This window comes from Meriones unguiculatus, chromosome 6, assembly GCF_030254825.1.
Source record: "Meriones unguiculatus strain TT.TT164.6M chromosome 6, Bangor_MerUng_6.1, whole genome shotgun sequence".
Classification (NCBI taxonomy): Eukaryota; Metazoa; Chordata; class Mammalia; order Rodentia; family Muridae; genus Meriones; species Meriones unguiculatus.
The window spans coordinates 136,459,781-136,480,105 of NC_083354.1; the positions used below are offsets into that span (position 1 = coordinate 136,459,781).

General features: G+C 41.6%; 1 long non-coding RNA gene across 1 annotated transcript; it reads right to left on the minus strand.

Moving 5' to 3' along the window:
- Window positions 1-11,087: 11,087 nt before the first annotated feature.
- On the minus strand, window positions 11,088-19,218 carry LOC132654775 (uncharacterized). The gene is made up of 3 exons (XR_009592491.1): window positions 19,157-19,218; window positions 12,322-12,391; window positions 11,088-11,321 (listed from the first exon to the last, which is right to left on the minus strand). It is a non-coding gene; the product is annotated as an uncharacterized LOC132654775 (long non-coding RNA).
- Window positions 19,219-20,325: the final 1,107 nt, after the last annotated feature.

The window sequence follows — 20,325 nt, forward strand, 5'->3', positions numbered from 1 at the left end:
GAAATTAGCTACTTAAGATGGCTTGGTGGTGAACATGCTCGGCTGTCTGTCACAATCACAAGAAGTTGTGAGCATGGAAAGGCATGAAACGGGGATGCTTGTTTCTCTAAAATATGCTAACCTTAGAAATAGAAGAAAAAAAGGATGCTCCTTTTGAGATGCTCTTAGTGTGTTTTAAATATTAACTGGAGCTAGCTGGTGCCATGGAGTAACTGGTGAAAGACTAGTTTTAGTTTGGACAGCAAGATTTAAATTTTGGAAAACCTGGGCTCAGCAGTTAAAAGCACTGGTTGCTCTTCCAAAGGACCCAGGTTCAATTCCCAGCACCCACATGGCAGCTCGCAACTGTTTGTAACTCTAGTTCTAGGCGATCTGGTCCCTTAACACACACCTACGAGCAGACAGAATATCAATGTATATAAAATAAAAATAGGCCAATCATTAAATAAATAAATAAAATTGGGAAAATCTAATTTATCCTCTGTTAGCAGATATCAACAGAGATAAGCTACTTGGTTAGGGATGGGAGCTCATCTCTACTTCCCCCTCTTAGCGTCAGAGACCTATCTGGCTTAAGCCTATGCAGGCCCTGGGCATGGTGCCATAGTCTTGTGAGTTCATATTTCATCACTCCTGTTGCGTCTAGAAGTCTCTGATTCCTTTGTGTCATCCAACTCCTCTGGCTCTTACAGTCTTTTTGCCTCCACTTTCACAAAGTTCTCTGACCCCTGACAGAAGGGGTTTGATGAAGACATCCATTTAAGACTGAGTGTTCCAAAACCTCTCACTCTCTTCACAGAATCTAGTTGTGGGTCTCTGCATTAGCTCCTATCTTCTGCACCGCTGATGTTGGCTGGGAAAGACACTGCTCTATAGGATCAACAGAAAATCATTAGAAGTCATTTTGTTGCTACATTCCTTTGGCAGAACAATAGCATGTGTTTTCCTGCCAGGGCTATTGCTTATCTAGTCTCACGTTCTTGGCCATCCAAGCAGGGTCAAGTATGGGTTCCCTCTAATGGAGTGGACCTTAAATCTATTAGATAGTGATTTTATACTCCCACAACTTTTGTGCCACTATTGCACGAGTTTATCATGCAGGTAGGTAGGTTACCATTATAGACTGGAGGATTTGTAACTGGGTTGGGAGTTACCTTTCTTCTCTGGGAGCTTACAGAGTATCTTTCAGTACCATGAATACTGGTTGAAAGACTCTAGCTAGGCACCAGCTTGACTTCACCATGTTCAATGAGATATTTAAGTGTTATTTTTAGTAATAGGGCTTAACATAAGTTTGTGGAAACCAATTGCCTTGGCAATAGCCTTAATTGTTTGGGGATTCCCATGAGGCATCTTTAGCCAATGACTCAACAAGATGTAACCCACTCTTGTTACATTCTTGTTTTATTTGGTGGCAAAAGACATCTAGCCGGGGGCATTTTCTCGCCTGTTATTTGGTGACTCCATTTAGATTTCTTTCATATATGCGTATTTCAAGAAGCTTCTGTAGATTTCCACAGTCTCATTATGGGCATTACCCACCCTTGAGGGTGTGCCTCATGCCCAGCAGTAGATGGGCCGATACAAAATGAACGCAGTGTATTTTTGTAGGCTTTGGTCTCCTGCTGCTTTTTTTTTTGGTCTTACTGGCCTTGTGTATGTGTGTTTGTGTATGTGTTTGTTATTCTTTTCATTTTTCTATTCTAATTTATTTTGGTTTTTGTTTGTTTGTTTGCCTGTTTGTCTTTTTTTCTGAAAAGAGAGAGAGAGAGAGAGAGAGAGAGAGAGAGAGAGAGAGAGAGAGAAAAGGCCTGGAGTTGTGTGGGTAGGGGTGGGGGAGGTAAAGAATATCTAGGAGAAGTTGGGGGAGAGAAAACCGTGACAGGATATATTGTATGAAAACGTTATTTTCAATAGAAAAAAGAATTAAAATTGTTTCCCCATGCATGCCAAAGTTCTACGGCTTTCACAAAAGTACATCTAGATCTTGTGCTTATGTGATGGCAAGCATCTGCTTAAGGAATCCCTAACGCTTTTGGCCCTTGGGTGAGTTTAGGCACTGTATTTATTCCCACTTTTGAGATGAACAGACTACCACAATGAAAATTCAAATGAGTTTTGTGACCAAGGGATTTGGGAGGATGAACCACTTAGTCCTATTCCAGGACCTACAAGGTCCTGAGCAAGTAGCCCCTCATCTGCAGAGGGCAATGAGAGAGCTGTTTGTATGCTGAGAAGTCCTTCATGCCTGGTTAAGGCACCCTCAGCCACATGAGTAAGACGTGGGAATTGGACAATTGTGCCATCTACATTAAATTAGCAAGCTTGAAAGGCATTTGAATTCCCAGTTATGTCCTTGTGAAAAGTAGCAAAACAGTTCCTGTTTTTCTAATCTTGTATAAGACACAGTGGTGAAAACATGCCATTAAAGCCAAAATGTCAGGAGTTTGAGTGGAGGTCCTTTCAGGCTGTATTTGAATATCAGGCTCTGGTCATGTCTCAGATCTCATCATACCCTAGGCTCAGACTACATTTTCTCTCTGCGTCTTCTTTGTTCAACTTGGACTGTCTTATGCTGCAATTTTCTCTAATTAATGATGGGGAGAGAATATGCAGCTTCATTATCATGCTACATCAACACCTTTGCTTTGGCAGGCTGATGAGAGTTCAGCCCAAGGAGAGCTTAGTAAGACGTTCAGAGGTAAATTTAAATTTCAGAATCCTAAGCAAACTTCAGATTCTGTGGTGATTGTGTAAAGAAACAAGGGCCTAGTAGCTGAATATGAGGAGAAAAAAAATCTTCCCTAAGATTCTGCCAAGTGCCCAAATAGATGCTGTCTTGGGCTCTGGGCAGCTCATCCTCCTGGGCAGCAGTTGGGAGGAAGGAGTTTGCTCCTGAAGGAGAGCTGGCCTCCTTCTGATGCAGCACGTGGATTCCGTGAAGTTAGTGGAGGTTCCTATGAAAGCTACACTCCTGTCTAGTCAGGGTCCCTTCACCTCTTTACTCCCTTTACAATGGGGAGTGGTGTCTAACCACTGTGGCGTCTGACCAGGGCGATCCTGGATCATTTGCTTTGACTCCGACACTGGTTACAGAGTGAATCCAGACCTCTTGCTGCCACATTCAGGAACTTGCTTGTTTTATTTGTGCAGTGTTTTCTTTTGAAAACTATATTTGGAAAGATTTAACAAATTATTTGAGATTATAAATTTAGATTCTTCTTGGTTTAATAACACAGGCACTTCTTTAAAAAGTAGACTTTAAGCTAGAATCTTAAAAAAGAAATCCACTTCCTGTGAGTAAAAACAGCCACACATAGCTTTCTCCTATGAAAGCTGTTCCAGGAATGGAAAAGTGAAAAGTCACAGTTCCAATGGGCAAGAAGCCAGCAGACAGACTGAGGAGGGAGAGGCTTCTGAGTGTTTGCCTCTTCTCGGCTTTGGTTCTGCCCTTGAGGTGTATTTTGTTTCCTGCTGCTAAAATGGTCTTAACTAGTGTTATAAGTAAGACGAAAAGCTGCAAAGCCTTATGCATGCAGTTTGTGCCATGTCTTTTGCTGAGAGGAATATAGTGGAAACTCTCAAATACTGAGATTAGTTTGTGTTCAGGGATGACTGTAGAATGCCCTCAAGGGACTGAACAGCTGGGGCTTAGCTGTAGCATTTTGCCACTTGTTCAAATGGGAAGGGAGTGCTCAGGAAGACATCATTCTTTCCTAGTGAAGTAGATGTGAACCTCTGTGCCCACTCTTACCTTAGGCGCTGGGCCCAGGAGGGGGTTCTAAACGTGCACCAGGGGATATTGTGTTTATTAAATTTCTTACTCCTAATTCTATTTGACGAACCAGAAATAAAACATATATGAAAACATCTTGCTGTGCACCATAAACATACCCAGTTCTTGTTACCTAAAAATTCACCATTTAAAAACAAGGAGGACCTGGGGATGGCTCCACTTGTGAGGTGCTTGACATGCAAAAGTGAAGATTCCATTTCAGACACCGAATACCCACATGAGAATCCACTCTGAGATACACAGGTGTAGCTGCAATGCTGAAAAAGGGGGAGGTGGATTCCTGGAGCTTGTTGGCCAGCCAGCCTAGCTGAGCCTGTGAGCTGCTAGTGCAGTGAGCGACTCTCAAAAATTAGGCAGAGAGTGATAGTACACCTAACACTGATCTGTGGCTTCATGTATGTACACACGCGCACTCGCACGCACACATACACACACACACACAAATGTACACATATGCGTAGGTCATATACAGACATGAAAAAAAGAAAAGGTAGAATGGGAAGAAGAGGAGACTCAAGATTTGGGGGTAACTTTAAAAGAAATATCAAGGGGTCTGGGAAAAGGGATCAGTGAATACAGGAACTTGCCAAGAAAGTATGGAACTGGAATTGGAATCTTCAGAACTCATGCAAAACCTGGGCACAGATGCGCATGCCTGTAATTTCAGCATTCCTACCAGAAAATGGAAATGAATTCCTGGGATCTTGTTGGCCAGCTAACCTGCATTTGTCAGAGGGACGAAGCAGAAGGTGGGTGTTCTCTGACCTCCACAGGGGCACTGTGGTACCTATATATCTGCATGCACCTACAAGAACACACACATTCACATAGCATACACATAAGATAAGAATTAAAGAGAAAAGAACTAATGATAGATTTTCACGGGTAAAACATAAAAATCTCTTTTTAAAGTTTTATCAACTGTTAGAGAATAGACATGAGAAAAGGTGAATATTTCAGATACCTGGATGATTTAAGGGAGAGAAAAGACTGAGGATGAAGGTCCTATGAACTAATGTTCATGTGAGGATGTACAGGTACGAGACTTAAGATCCTTTAGGTGGTGGGGCAGATTGTAAGCATTCAGACTTGTTCAATCAGACACTTCAAGTTATATTTTATGTCCTCTTTGCTGCACTAGGACTAAACTTGGAAACAATCCCTAAAGGAACCTTATTTCAAAGGCCAACCTCTTGATCTGAAGGGGAAGGAATCCTAGTTTTAAGACTTTGTCTTCGTTCAATGGGCCCTCAGGGCTGGTGTGACACAATGACAGGCAGTCTAGAGTTTGTAGAGAGGAGCCTCCTGGTGTGGAAATACTCAGGCCGCTTGGGACTTAACCCAGCCTGAGTGAGGTCTTTGGGGGAGGAAAGAAAAGAAGCCTGGAACACCCAACTTTGTTTCTGGGAAGGCCTTTAAGACCAGTATGAAATCAATAAAAGTCTTCCAGAAGACTATGTCCTACTGAAACATGCATGTTGTAGGCGACTATTAATATTTGCTATTGTTTTATCTTCTTGTAACGCTTCTGTTAATCCTCAGCAGCTGTATAACCAAATCACCACACAGAGACTGGGTTTTTAGTTAACCTAGAACACAATGCGGGGCAATATTTACTCCCTCCTAAACCTTCAAGCCCTCAGTTTCCTAACATTTAGATTTCCCACATTATACTTGCTTTTTGTGAAATCTTAGGTCTGGTTCATGCTCCCCGTCCTCCAAGATCTCTCCTCCAGCTCTGCTCTCCACGTGCTCTCCCCTCCTCGAGCTCCTCCTCCTTCTCCCCCGTTCCTGTTCTCTAGCTCCTCCCCTCTTTCCTGTCCTCTGGCTCCTCCCATTGCACATCATTGTATCTAGTTGCTTTATTTGTGTCCTGTTTACACAAGAGTTGAGACAGGATGCTTATAGTGAGTATCACAATGCAATATCCAGATTGAAACCAGAGAGTTGGGGGTGGGGAAATCAGCATTTGAATTAACAAGGGTAAGGCATATACATTTTAAAAGAACATTATACCAACACATGCAGGAAGAGAATTTATAAGGTAGAGGGTTTGAAGAGTAGAAGGAGCTGTAGCAGATAGCATCCATGCCAAAAGTGCATCTGGGGTCCTCTTTCTGCACCTCCACACCAGTGTTCTTTTTTGTTTTGATGCAGATCTTAATGGAAAATGAGCTTTAAGCATGACTAAAAAGAATTTCCTTCCAGGGGCACAAGGCTTAAGAAAGAACCTGGCTGAATTAGTGAAAATGAAGTGAGGTTTCTTTCCTGCATGATGTTCAGGGCTGAATTTCTTATCTGTTGCAGTTTTATCCACTATTGACTTGGGCCAAACACTAACAATATCTTTCCTTCCCCACCCCCACAACAGGCACTATCGCTCAGGTGCATTCTTTTAAAAGGAAGGCTCTGCTTGCTTTCTTTTGAGTAATTCTTCCTTTTCCTAGTGGAACTTAGCAGCAAACCAAGATTGACAGATATCATTCTGGACTTACAGGCCAATGTGTTGTTGAAATAGATGAAAATGCTTCCAGCTTGTCACTTTTAAATTCTGTTTGGAAGAGGTTAGATGTTAGTGCAGATAGTGAGAATTTATTTAAAGAAGTTGATTATCAGCCTGTTTAGCCATACGTTTTAGGTGTCTTTCCTTCTATATAGCTTGAATATAGAAAAAATGAGATTTATATAAACAACTAACTTATTTTCTGTAGCCAGAAGTCTGCAGTTTACAGAGAACTATCTTTAGATGAAGCTTTTAAAATAATATTTACTTTTATTTTACATGTATCGTGTTTTGCCTACATGTATATCTGTGTACCACATACTTACATGTACTTTACATATGTGCACACAGAAGCCAAAAGAGGATACTGGGTCCCTTAGGCCTGGAGTTACAAAAAATTTTGAGCTGCCATGCAAGCGCAGTGAACCAAAACTAGATTCTTTGCAAGAGAAGCATCCCAGCCATCTCTCCAAACCCTAAAGGAGGTTTTTGTGTAAAGTTATGTGATAGTCATGGTGCACTTAAACTTTAGATATATGGTGATCATTTTTTTTTTTTCATAACAGATTCCTAGATGTGGAATAATTCCCTGGGTTAATTATCAGATAAATTTCCCTACTTATGGACAGATACAGCCTTAAATCTGTGCTAATAGTCCAGGGGTGTTGGCTTGAGAAAGAATTTTTTTCTGTAGACGTTGAAGCAGCAGAGGGCAGATCTGGGCTTAATGTGGGCATGTAATAGGAAATGCTAAAAGCTTTGCAAAGCAAAAGCAAATCCCAGGATACAGAAGCACTGTGATAGACAGTTCTTTTCCTGTAATTTATTGGATAAAATATAATAGGAAGAAGGACAGAAAGTTACCAAGTTGGTTTGAAAGAAATCTAGTGGTAAGAGTAGTAGATACTCAACTAAATTGAACAGATGCATAAGAAATTCTCTCTCTCTCTCTCTCTCTCTCTCTCTCTCTCTCTGTTTGTGCAGATATATACTAGAGGTGTTGGTTACACTGTTTTCATGTTGACACAGCTAGGATCATCTGGGAAGAAGGAAACTCATTTGAGAAAATGCCTCCATTAGATTGGTCTGTTGGCAAGTCTGCAGGGCGTTTTCTTGATTACTAAGTGGTGGGAGAGGTCCAGCCCTAGGAAGAGGTCCTGAGTTGCACAAGTTGGCTCAGCAGCCCATGGGGAGCAGTCCTGTAAGCAGCACTCTCTGTGGTCTCTGCTTTGGTTCCTGCTGTAGGTTCTTGCCCTGCATGACTTTCTGACTTGGCTTCTCTCAGTAAGGAATCCTGGTCAGGACACATAAGCCAAATAACTTCTTTCCTCTCCAGGTTGCTTTTGGTCCACTTTTTAATCAGAGCAACAGAAATCAAAGTAGGATGCTGGAGTATACTGTACATACAGTTCCTTATCCTACATATTTAACAATAAAACATTAGCCTTCCCAATGTCTTTAAAAATTCTCTAGAAATAAAATTTAAGATAGCTGCATAGCAATCAGATGGATATCTCATTACTTAATGAACTCTGATTTTATTTTGCAGTATTGCGTATCAAATGCAGGGTGTTGACCGTGTTAGACAGATTCCCGAGCTTCATCCCCAACCTTTAATATGTGAGCATTGTTTTTATGGTGACAGGCACTGCACTCAGCCTTAGCTACACTGTTTCCTTTCTTATAACATGGCTCTAAATATGGCATTGCTTAGGACAAAAGATGAACCCTGTTTTGTGATACATAGAGAATTTGTTCTAGCTCATGGGTGAAAGTCCATTTTCTTATTCTGAGGAGTTCCTGAATGGTATCTTCTAAGATGCTTTGTACTTTGCAAAGACTGACTGTGGCCACTGTCTGGGTCTGGGGGAGATGGGCCAGCAGTTGAGAGTTGTGCTGCTGCAGTGGAGAACCTCAGCTGGATTCTGAGAACCGTGTCACACGGTTCACAACTCCCTGTAACTCAAGCTCCATCTTCTGGCCTCCAAGGACACCTGAACGCACATGCACATACCCACACACTGACACACACACATACACATAATTGAAATTATAAAATAAAAATTTTAAAATTGTCATTGTTTTTATTTACATTTCTTTGAATCCTAGGGCACATAATCCCCCCCCCTTTTTTTTTCCCTTTTTTCTTATCTTGGAGAAAGGTTTCCTCTGTGTAGCCTTGGCTGTCCTGGACTCAATTTGTAGACCAGGCTGGCCTCAAATTCACAGAGATCTGCCTGCCTTTGCATCCCTGAGTGCTGGGATTACAGGCATGCACCACTGTGCCCAGCTGCACATTTCCTCTTCTACAAATATCTTTTATTGCTTTTCTTGTAGGAGTTTAGTCTTTTTTTAAGCATACTGTAAGACTTTCTAAAAAGTACACTAATAACTAATTTTATTAATGATACATACATGCATTTCTGTATTAAGGATTTAGCTCTTTGCGTGTGTAATAAGTGTGGAAATGGAGTTGTACTTTTCCTAGATTCGCATCAGCTTCTCAAGCAGCTTCGAATTTAGGCATACAAGGTAGTACTATGCTGTTGAAGTATATGTTGGTCTGTTTTCATGTGCTCATGTGACATTCTTGTTAATTCCTTAAGGCCAAGTCAAGTATTCATTACTTTAATGAACACTATAGGTCTTTGAAGTGGAACAAGGCAACTCCCTTCCACACCACCTTGGCGTCAGGTTTCCTCTGAAACATTGCTTCCACACAGAAAAAGAAAGCTTTCCTCTTCGGAAAGCAGTCTCCTTTTTTTCCTCCCTTGATTTTCTCTTGCAATACTAAGGACAGTGTTTTATACAAAACAAGAGATCAATAAATGTTTATTGTGTTAAATGAAATTCACTGTAATTTAATTTTCAAAGATGATAGATTCCTATAACCTCACAAAGGAACACGTGGAACAATTGACAAAATCAGTTGCAAACTGCATGAATAATAATTAAAAAAACTCACAATGAATTTCCCCTCATAACCTAAGTTGTTGTTGTTTTTTCACAGACAGTAGAGATTTATGAGTCCTGTAGTAGTTTGGTTGAAGCTAGTCACTCACGAGCTTTTTCTAAGCCATAATCTTGAGTCCATATAATTAAATTTCACTGGGAAAAATATATCAAAAAAGCACTTTAAGTGACACAGTTATAAAAAATAAAAGAGAGAGACATATAAGCCAGACAGGTCCACTTAATCATAATTTCTAATAGGATTAGAAATATGAAAACAATAACCGAACAACAAAACATCCAGAAATGAGTTAAATTTACCAGGAGTGATTCTCAGTGAAATGGTGTTGTTTTATTGGTTCCTGAGTCCCTTAGGGACACATAATAAAGAGATAAACATAGCCCACAAGTGGTCTAGGACATGTGTAATTGCCAACTACTGACCGGGAAGACAGATAGAAAATCTCCAACTGAAAAACCCGAGCTTCTTGATTTTCTTTGAGGAGTGAGTTGACACCCTGCCTTACCCAGTGCCTTGCACATCCCAGCCTAGGGCTCTACCCACTGAACTATATCTACAGCCCCAAATGCCTGTTTTTAGGAGACTTTATACAAATATCTATTAGTGACCCTGAATGGTAAGCCACAAGTAGAGCCCGATGGTATGAGTAGGTGTTGATTAACACATTCTGGAAAATGTTGTTCTCTGACCCTGCTTGTTTAACAAGGAGTCACCTAGTGTACGATTGCAGTCACTCACCAGTGCTCTCAGAGTCCACACCCTGAGGCTAGTACCCTTGCTCATTGATGATCAGAGCAAGAAGATCCCCCAGAAGCCAAAAAAAAAAAAAAAAGAACACCTTTATGTGGGATGTGTTATTTTTAATCTTTAAAGTTCAAAGTGCACAACCTCAGAAGGAAGCAGAGGGGTCTGCCAACAAGATGAAAGACTTCTCACCTTGGGACCGGGAGCAACAAGGGTGCAGCTAAGTTCTGTGTCACCACCTGGCTCCCCGCTCAGGAGCAAACTCTTTGTTGAAGATAAAACAGCAAACAAGTGGAGCACCTCCTCCTGATTTGGGGGAGGTCTCAGGGAAAGGGCACCCCTCCCAGCAATGTGCAAGCCCTCCCGGGCAAGTAGGTGTTGCAGGAGTGGAAACGGGCTATTGGGCCTGAGGGTGTGCTCATGAAAAGAAGATACTTATGATCAAAGCATAAATATTACACTAGGATAATGAAAGAAAAACATCAAAACTGGAATGCCCTTTATGATGAGCTGAAACTCCAAAGGAGGCAGTCTGACCCAGTAGCTTAATTAGTCAGACCAGCCCAGCTCATTGAAGGCAGAGCCAAGATGAGATTACCATCACTCTTCTCTCCTGGAATCATCTTGTTCTCTAGTCATTCCTAGCTGCCCAAGATCTTGTTTCTAAGCTTTGATTACAAGCATTTCTTTTAGCTATATATTTTTAAATTTTGTGTAATTAAAATATTTTATTAAGGTATATTATAAACGAAATTATTGAAAGAAACAAACAAAAAGCCATGGGTCTAGGAAGCAGAATATCAAGTGTCAGTACAGGTTTGCCTTGCCCCTGCCCCACCTCCACACTCCCTCATGCCACCAGTTTATTGAGTGCTTTCTCTTTATTTCTTTTGATCTTTATTACAAAATAAAATGTTGATGTATTTATTTCTTAATTTATTGATTTAAAATTTTGCTTATGGACTTGATAGAGAATTTAGTTCATCACATCCACTAATGCTCTTTTTTATACCTCCCACAAAGTTTATTATCTTAACTTTTTCTTTCATTTCCATGCAGAACAGTGGGTGACAATTAGTGCTGGCCAACCAGGGCTGAGAAATCAGCAGTGGTTAAGAAAAGACCAGCATCACTGACATGAACTCTTCCAGGAGTATTTCCTCAGGGTCAGCACAGAGAAGCTGTGTCCAGAGTGGGCCGAAGGTACAGATCATGCTGGCAGCTAAACTTGGGAAGAGCCACGCCGGCGGTTCCGGTTTGGAAGAATATCTGAAGCATGGCACTGTGTGGCAGGACTAGCGTCCCTGAAGAGAGACCAGGAGAGGCTGTTAGTGAAGGCACAACTCAGTTGCTATGGAGAGCAGAGCATTTCAGAGATGCCAGTATCATGAGATGACCACCAAGGACAGAAGCAACTGTAGAACTGGCCTGAGCCTGAGAGACAAACTCTGTGTACTTCAGATGGTAAAACTGGAGAAATGGAGCTGTCCCTAGGCCCTGTGGCACCCACAAGACTGTGAGTGGATCCCAGACATTGGACACTGAGTTAGTAGCAGTGTTGGAGTTTGGTATTACTTCTTCAGATTGTGGCCGTGTCCTGGTTCTTCTTGGATTAAAAAAATATTCAGATTTTTTGACTTTAGAAGAGTCCATGGTTGAGAGACTTCAGCTGTTTTAAAGAGACTAAAAATGTAAACACTGGGAAGTTTAAGGTTTTCAATATGATTTATTTTGTGCTTTTGATATGACAGCTAAAATAAAAGAAAGAAGCTGTTATGGTTTAATAGTGATGTATTTATGTGTTAAGAAGATAAGAGAGGTCAAATGTACTGGCTAGCTTTATGACAACTTGGCGCAAATTAGCTTCATTTTTGGAAGAGGGATTTTCAACTCAGAATATGTACCCTGATCAGCTTAGCCTGTGGGAAAGCCTGGGGACATTTTACTGAGCAATAATATTCAACATCATTATTGTCTTTTTCTTTTGTATTGTGACTTGCTAAATATAAACAGAGCTCTCTGTGTGAACACAGGTTTGGAGCATAGCTGAAAAACGATGTCTTCCCACATCCTCCCCTCTGTAGTATCCATCAGTAGCTAGATGGGCCCAGTCTTGTGCAGGCTCATTGAAGGTAGTCAGAAGCTGAGATCTTGGTTGCATTGGCTTCATAACGCTCAGAAAATGAATTTCCCTTCCCTTCATCTATCTTCCTGTCCTTATGTTTCTTTTGCCCCATATTTCACAGTGTTTTCTGAGCCTTCGAGGGGGTGGTATAAACGTCCTGTTTAGAGCTGAGTACTTACCTTGAGAACCTTGTACAGCTGTGAGTCTCTGCAAAGAGCTTCGCTGACTAAAGTTGTGTGTAGCACTTACCTACAGGAACAAACACAGATATTTAAAGGTCATTTTTGACATGGTGCCAATTTATCTAAGCCACAGTACTCAGTTCCTCATTGGGGGCCATGACCTCCCTTGACTGGTTTTGATCAGGTTAGAGGAGTAGGCGCAGAGAGAAGAACCTTAGCACATAGGTTTGGAAAACTGAACATGTCCATGAAGGAGGATGAAACCAGATCCTGCTCTCCTTCCCTGCTCAAAAACCAAGGAAGCAGATCAGATGGCTCAACTTAAGCCCGAAACACTGAGGGGGCCACAAGACAATGACCGACGCTGCTTTTAGCCAATCCTAAACCACTACTCACAGAAACTGACGACTGAGCTTCTCGGCTTTGAATGTGACTATAAAAGATTTCTGAACCTCTGTGGTGGTTTGGATAAAAATGGCTCCCGTAGGCTCATCTGTTTTTTGTTTATATTAATTACAGTTTATTTACTTTGTATCCAAGCTGTAGCCCCCTCCCTCATTTCCTCCCAATCCCATCCTCCCTCCCTCATCTCCTCCCTGCCCCTCTCTAAGTCCACGGATAGGGGAGGTCCTTCTCCCCTTCCATTTGATCCTAGGTCTCATTAGGACTGGATGCAATGTCCTCCTCTGTGGCCTAGCAAGGCTTCCCCTCCCTTGGTGTGTGTGTGTGTGTGTGTGTGTCAAAGAGTCGGACACTGAGTTCGTGTCTGAGACAGTCCCTGTACTCCTTACTAGGAAACCCACTTGTATGCCAAGCTGCCATGGGCTACGTGTGAGCAGGGGTTGTAGGTTATATCCATGCTTGGTCCTTGGTTGGAGAATCAGTCTCAGAAAAGACCCCTGTGCCCAGAGGACTCCTGTCCTCTCCAGGTGTTTTAAGGCTTAGTCACCAAGGAGTAGAACCATTTGAGAGAAGTATTAGGAGATGAGGCCTTATTGGAATGGGTGTGGTCTTGTTGAAAGAGATATGTCACTAAAGGTGAGGTTTGAGGTTTCAAAAGCCCATGCTAAGAGGAGAGAAACACGGTGGGGGGAGAGATATGGTGGGTGGGATTGAGAAGAGATAAGAGAGCTGGTTACAATCAGGATACAAAGTGGATAAATTGTAAAAAATAAAGCAATAACAACAACAAAATAATAAAACAAAGCCCAAGCAGGCTCAGTCTCTCTTTCTGCTTGTAGCCCTCAGCTACTTCTCCAGCACCATACCTGCATGAGTGCCACCATGCTCCCAGCCATGATGATAACAAACCACCCTCTGAAACCGTAAGCAAGCCCCCAACTAAAATGCTTCTTTTGTTTTATAAGAATTGCTTTGGTTATGGTGTCTCTTCACAGCAATAGAACACCAAGTAAGACAGGAGTTGGTACCAGGAAGTAGGTTATTACTATAATAGGCCTGACCATGATGCTTGTTGGAAGAATATGGAAAACTTTGGGACTTTGCATTAAAAAATTATTTGAACACTTTAAACAAGGCTTAATAGGCCATACTAGGGGACTATGGACAACAGTGCTGAAGCAGTGTGGACTGTGGGAGTCCAGCTCAAGAGATTTGAGAGAGGAAGAACTCTGGTCTAGAGACCAAGTGTCTTGTGATATTTTAGCAAAAACTTTGGCTTTTTTTGCCTTGCCCTATAAGTCTGCCTGAAGCCCATTTGAAGAGATTTTGGACTAATTTCATTGGCAGAAAAGGTTTTAAGAAAGCCTAATATCAGCTCTCTTGTACAGTTATTAGTAATCAGTCTTATGGAGCTCTTTTGATTTCCAGTTATAAAACATAAAGACATGTTATTGTGTTAATTCCAAAATTTTGAGGAGAAAGACCACCGATCCAAATCAACATGGCCAAATTAATTAATGCAAGCAATTAAGCAAAGCAAGCTTTTTAATTCATTTATGTGGCTGCCTCCCTCTAAGGTATGGTTCAAAAGGTCATAATTGGGCATTTGGAAGATGAGAGATTTTATATCTCAGGTGTAGGGAGTTTCCAAATGGGGATTTGGCGGGCAAATGTTCTGGGCTACAAAAGCAGAATGTAACAAGAAAGTCATGACATGGTAGTCATGACAACCTCATGAATCAAAGTTAGAGTTGTAAGATGGTTATAACAACTTTCTGAAACAAAGACATTGTTGCTCCTTGGAACAGGCAGTACAGAAAGATTTGTAGTTAAGGTGGGCATAGCCCAACCCTTGGGAAACAGATTTAATCATAAACAGGAAAGAACCTAGTTTTTCTTTACTATAAGATGGCTTTCAAGCGTGTGGTGGTTTGAATAGGAATGGCCCCATAGGCTCGCATGTTCGAATGAGCGCTCATAAGGAGTGGCACTATTAAGAGGTATGGCCTTGTTGGAGTGGGTGTGGCCTTGTTGTGTCACTGTGGAGGCAGGCTTTGAGGTCATATATGCTCAAGCTATGTAGAGTGAGGCACGCACTCTCCTTCTTCTGCCTGAGGATCAAGTTGTAGAACTCTTGGCTCCTCCAGCACCATGTCTGCCTGTGCTCTGCCATGCTTTCCACCATGACGATAATAGACTGAACCTCTGAAACTGTAAGCCAGCCCCGATTAAATGTTTTCTTTTATAAGAGTTGCCTTGGTTATGGTGCCTCTTCCCAGCAATAAAACCCTAACTAACATAAAGGCCAAGGTGGAGGCAGGCTGGTTCGTCAATTGGACTTACATTTTTAAAATTTTCTCCCTCTGTTTTTAGTTGCTACATATCTCTTTAGAAATATTCAAAGTTATGTAATTATTTTTTTTCCTGAACCAAAGGTGAACTCAGTCTGGATTTATACTGACACAGTTTCTGGGCAAAATACCAGTGGTTCTAGATTATGGCCTTTTAGATAGGTTGTATTTGATGGAATACAAATGGATTGTTTGTATTTGGGAAAGAGAGTTAGTATTGTGGTGGACTGAGAGAACTCATCCCTCATGTGTCAGAAACTGTGACTGGATGAGCCAAGTGCAGAATGTCCTTCCCACAAAGCAGCCTTCTAGAAAGAATTGCATAAACTATGATACATGAATGCACTTGAAAGCAAGGGCAAGAGGGGAATTTTCTGGCATGTACCCATTATCTCTGTGGAAAGGCAAAAAGGCCTGGGAGGAAAGTTCTTGTTTCTTTTTCATACCATCAAGATGATAAGACATAACACCAGGTGTGTTTCCTCACTGTACGTGTATTTGCTTAAGCTAACTGTAAATGTCACCTCATATTTGCTTGCTTTAATAATAAAAATGAGAAGTTGTTTTTTTGTACTACTATTGAGCATAAAAGCCTTGAGTCCTCTGGTTACCTCAGTCTGATCTTTGCAGTTTCCTTTGATCTGTGGAGACTTAGCCTAGCTGGTTGGGGTGGGTCCACAGTCCCTCATAGGCTTATGTGTCCAGTTTGTAGTACTGCTTGGGAAGGTCGTGGAACATTAGGAGGTACAGCCTTCCTGGAGGAAGTTCATCTCCAGGGTGAAATTTCAGAGTTTGCAGCTTCAGATCACTTCCAGTTTTTCCTCTCTGTTTCTTTGCTTCTGCTCTGCAACTGAGCTGTGAACTCTCAGCTTTTTGCTGCACCGTGGACTCTCCAGTTGCTTCCTAGGTTGTTTCTGGTAATGGTGTTTTTATCACAGTAACCAAAGAGTAATACTGTTATGTACACTAAAGAGGAATTAATAGATATAAAATTGAAAGCAAGCACATCACTACTATATTTAGAATAGGCAGTATGTATGTATGTATGTATGCATGTATGCATGCATGTTTGTTTATTTAAAGTCAGAATCCAAGTAACTAATATTTAATGGGTGATTTTTTAATTGTTCAGGGCATGATTTTTCTAGCATCTAGTCCTCTTCCTGACAAGCTCTCTCCTTTCCTTTTAACTCCTCCCGAGACTCCTGTGTGCTGGTAACTGCCCATCAGTCGTACATGTGGAAAGGCACAGAAGCAGTTATGGCTTAGATTCATGCTGTGCTGCAGGCTGAGATGGACCACATGCAGGTTGCTGCACAGCTGAGCATACTTCAGGGTCGATGCAGAGCAGAAAGTGGTTAGAAGTGAGCCGTCTCCCTGCCGTGCACTGTGGCCCTGGTGCAAACAGGAAGAGCAGCCAAGAGCACTGTACACATGGAAGAAATCATGCTCCTAGATAAATTCTTCTGTGTGGGCACGCTGGGGTCTCAGCCATGACTGCACAGCAGAAGCACCGGGGAGCTTCTGTTTCATCTCTGTCCAGCTTCCCTGAGGGTGGACCCCACCTGCTATTTTTAATAAGCTTTCTTATGTGTAGTCAGTGTTGAGTTTTCAACTTAGTTCGTAAACTAGAACAGCCATTTTTAAGCCTTAGCATGTGTACCTAGCTATGCTGTAAACCTCAGGTACATGTGGAGATGGTTTTATCTTTTTTCCTTTGAGGCAGGTGTGTGGCATATTGTCCCAGCTGTCCTAGAACTACTGATCCTCCTGTATCCATCGTCTGATTGCAAGGACAGCAGCTATGTGCTATCTTACGGAGTGAGAAACTGATTCTTGGAAAGACACTATTTGCTCAGTAACTTGCCACAGAAGTAGTTTCATCTCTAGTCTATCTGGTTCAGAAACAAGGCTTTTGAGTTTATTTTGAAAATGACCGAAAATAAGAAAGACTTTACATCGCTCCAAACACACATGATAGAAAGTACTAACACATAATATTTAAAAACTAATAAGCATTTTAAACAGTATGCAGGTTTTTACTTTGTCCATTGGAGACAATAATGGAGGATATAACTTTTTGGTAGAGAACTTGCTTAGCTAGGTGTTATTCCCACTCTGTGCCCTGCCCCCAACACAAACAAGAAATGATGATAGTAGTTTATATCTAGTGAAATGATTTCAGGACTCTTAAAGACTGTTTTCTAGGCCACGGCAATCCTGGACTCCTTTCTATTCCAACAAGTGCCTGTATCTTTTCCTCACCAGCGCTTTCTCATTTTATTCACTCACTTAGGTCCGTCCTTTTGTCTTTGTATTTCTTTAAAGGCCATCAAATAGCTTCCTTGATTAAAGAAAAAAAGGCACTTCTAAGATGACTCCTATCTACTGTGCTTATTTTGACACCTATTTTTAACATAAGGAGTGCATGAATGTGTCTGAGCATGTGCACATGTGTTCATGTGGAAGCCAGAGGTCCTGTCAGGACTTTTAATCATATTCTGAGATAAGGCATGTGACTGAACCTGGGTCACATGATTCTTTTACACTGGCTGCCTGGCAAGCTCCTGGGGTCCTCCCGGTTCAGCTCTCCACTGCTGGAATTCTGGGCTTGTCCTGCCATGCCTGTTTTATAGGTTGGTGTCAATGATCTGAATTCATGCATGCATGGCAAGCGCTTCCTGATGGAGCCATCTCCTCTCATACTTTGTTTATACGTCAAATTATATGATGCACCATGATGTCCTGCAATTGGCTTATGCTTTGGAGGGTCATGTGCCCTCAGCTAAATTTAATTTCATGAGGATTATGATCACATTATACATTATTGCTTCTGTACACTTAGAGGTAGGCACACAACTGATGCTGAAAACAGCCATGCAGCCCCAAATAAGACAGCTGTTGAAATTTCATTTCTTTTGTTCGAAAACGAAAGGGAAGTTTTAGGTTATACTAAAGTCTCTTTTAGATTTATAGCTGTGACATGTAAGGAATTCTATAGCATTTACAAATGAAAAGAAAAATACAAAGCGGTTTAGATCTGTGGCAATTAGAAAGTTTAGTGTGTGGGAAGAAACAAGTGGAAACTGATATTTTAACTTTATTTAATTCTATGTGTATATGAGTGTGGGTTCATTTCTGCTGGGGCATCTTTGTGGTTGTCAAAGAACAATTTGGGGGAGTTTGTTCTACCATCCATCCTGGGACCAAAACTCAGATTATCAGGTTTGGGTAGCGATCACTTTTACCCACTGAGCCATTCCCAAGCTGGCATTTTGGATAGGAAAACATCAACTTCTCCATTCTCCACAGAACAGAGAATAGTTATTAAAGCATAAAGAATGAAAAAAAAATGAAGTTGGGCCCTATGTCCTTTGGGCACTGCAAAATGAGATTTGCAGTTCATATTTTTCCCAGTTAATGATTACACACTTGCAAAAAAAAAAAAAAAAAAAAAAAAAAAAAAAAAAAACCTTTCTATAGACTGTAATGCAGTAGAATTGATGACATAAAGACATAAGGCCCAACAATGTATAGGTTGAGATACATGTTGGCAAAGGTACCACAAGTTAAAGGAAAATAGTATAAAATATAAAATGCTTCAGTTAATGTTTGATCACAGTTTTAAAAACATCATTGAGGACGTGTCCAGTGGCTACTGGGCCAGAGGACATTGCTACCTGCTGCAGCAACTTGTGACTCCGTGACCATGCTATTCTTGTTTTTACCACTGCTGGCAAAGGACACGGAGGCAATCAGCCCCCACGGTGGTAGTGCTGGTGGCATTTGTAGGAGCTAGAGAAAGAGGGATGTAGTGGGTATCTGTGCTGTTCTATCTAGTCGATGCACCTACCTTTGGCTAGCAACACTTTAATTTTCCTTCAGGGAACATCCTCACCTCGGTCCCTGTGGTCTAGGTGTGTACAGAAACTGGACACTACAGCTATTTCCCTTCGCACGTTTTTTGCCTATTTTGCAGACACAGGCAAATGACCCCAGCCTGTCGGAGAACATTCGATCTTGCGGCCACAATGTCCGACTCCTAGGTAAGCACAGGATCCCATTGGTCCAGCGCTCACCTGTGAAGGCATCAGCTGCTAAGGAAGATGGAGGTGCATTTGGAGTTACCGTTCTTGCTCCTGCTTAGAGAAAACAGAATCAGTACAAGGAAAACACAGGCAAGATGTGGAGAGAAACTAAGCTTGGTACCTTTTAAAGTATCTGGTGGAAAAAATTTAGAAAGGAAATTTGAACAGGTTCTTTTGGCTAGATCACTTATTAGTGTTTATAAATATTTGAGCCAATAAATTCCACACCATAGGTTTTCTTAAGTCACTCTGAGTTAGGTCCTGGTTATTTGATCCAATTAACTTGACTATTTTATGATGGGGTTCTCTTCACTCCTGCCAGTTGCTAGCCTCTCTCACTGCTTTCTTTCTTTCCTCCTTTCTTTCTTTCTTTCTTTCTTTCTTTCTTTCTTTCTTTCTTTCTTTCTTTCTTTCTTTCCCTTCCTTCCTTCCTTCCTTCCTTCCTTCCTTCCTTCCTTCCTTCCTTCCTTCCTTCCTTCCTTCTTTCTTTCTTTCTTTCTTTCTTTCTTTCTTTCTTTCTTTCTTTCTTTCTTTCTTTCATTCTTTCTTTTTCTTTTTTAACAAAGCTTGGAGCTCAGTCCTCTCCATCTGGTAACAAAAACTGCTTCCACCTCTTGCATACCGTCCCTGCACACTTCAGTGGCCTGAGGGCAAGAACGGAGTTGAGAGTTGATTGAGGTCACGGTATAAGGCACAAGTTCCTTTGAATTAGAAAATGTCTCTCCCATCATCGAAGTCCTTCACTGAGACTGACGGTTTGTAGCCCAGGCTGGACCATAACCCCCTAGTTGCCTAATCGTTCCTTTCTGTCTCAGCCAGAGCTGCTCCGTGGGACTGACAGGAGAGCAGCTTCGGATGAATGGTCTGCTGTGGAGTCAGGGCACCTGCTCATGAGCCTCCTGGGACCTCCACTCTGCCTGTACCCACAAATGTTGATGACGGTTTGGAAAACTATCATTTATCACTTGGAAGCAGCATTTCAAAAGCAGCATTGCTGAGATTTGATGATGAGATTTTTTTATTTTATTTTTGTAGGGTCTTCCTGAGTCTAGTTTGGTGATCATGAATGCTGATGGTTCTTGCAACCCAGTCGGAGGCTACCTGGCAAGTGTGAATTGGAAAGAGCAGAGCATGGGTCAAAGCAAGGTGTGCCTGCCACT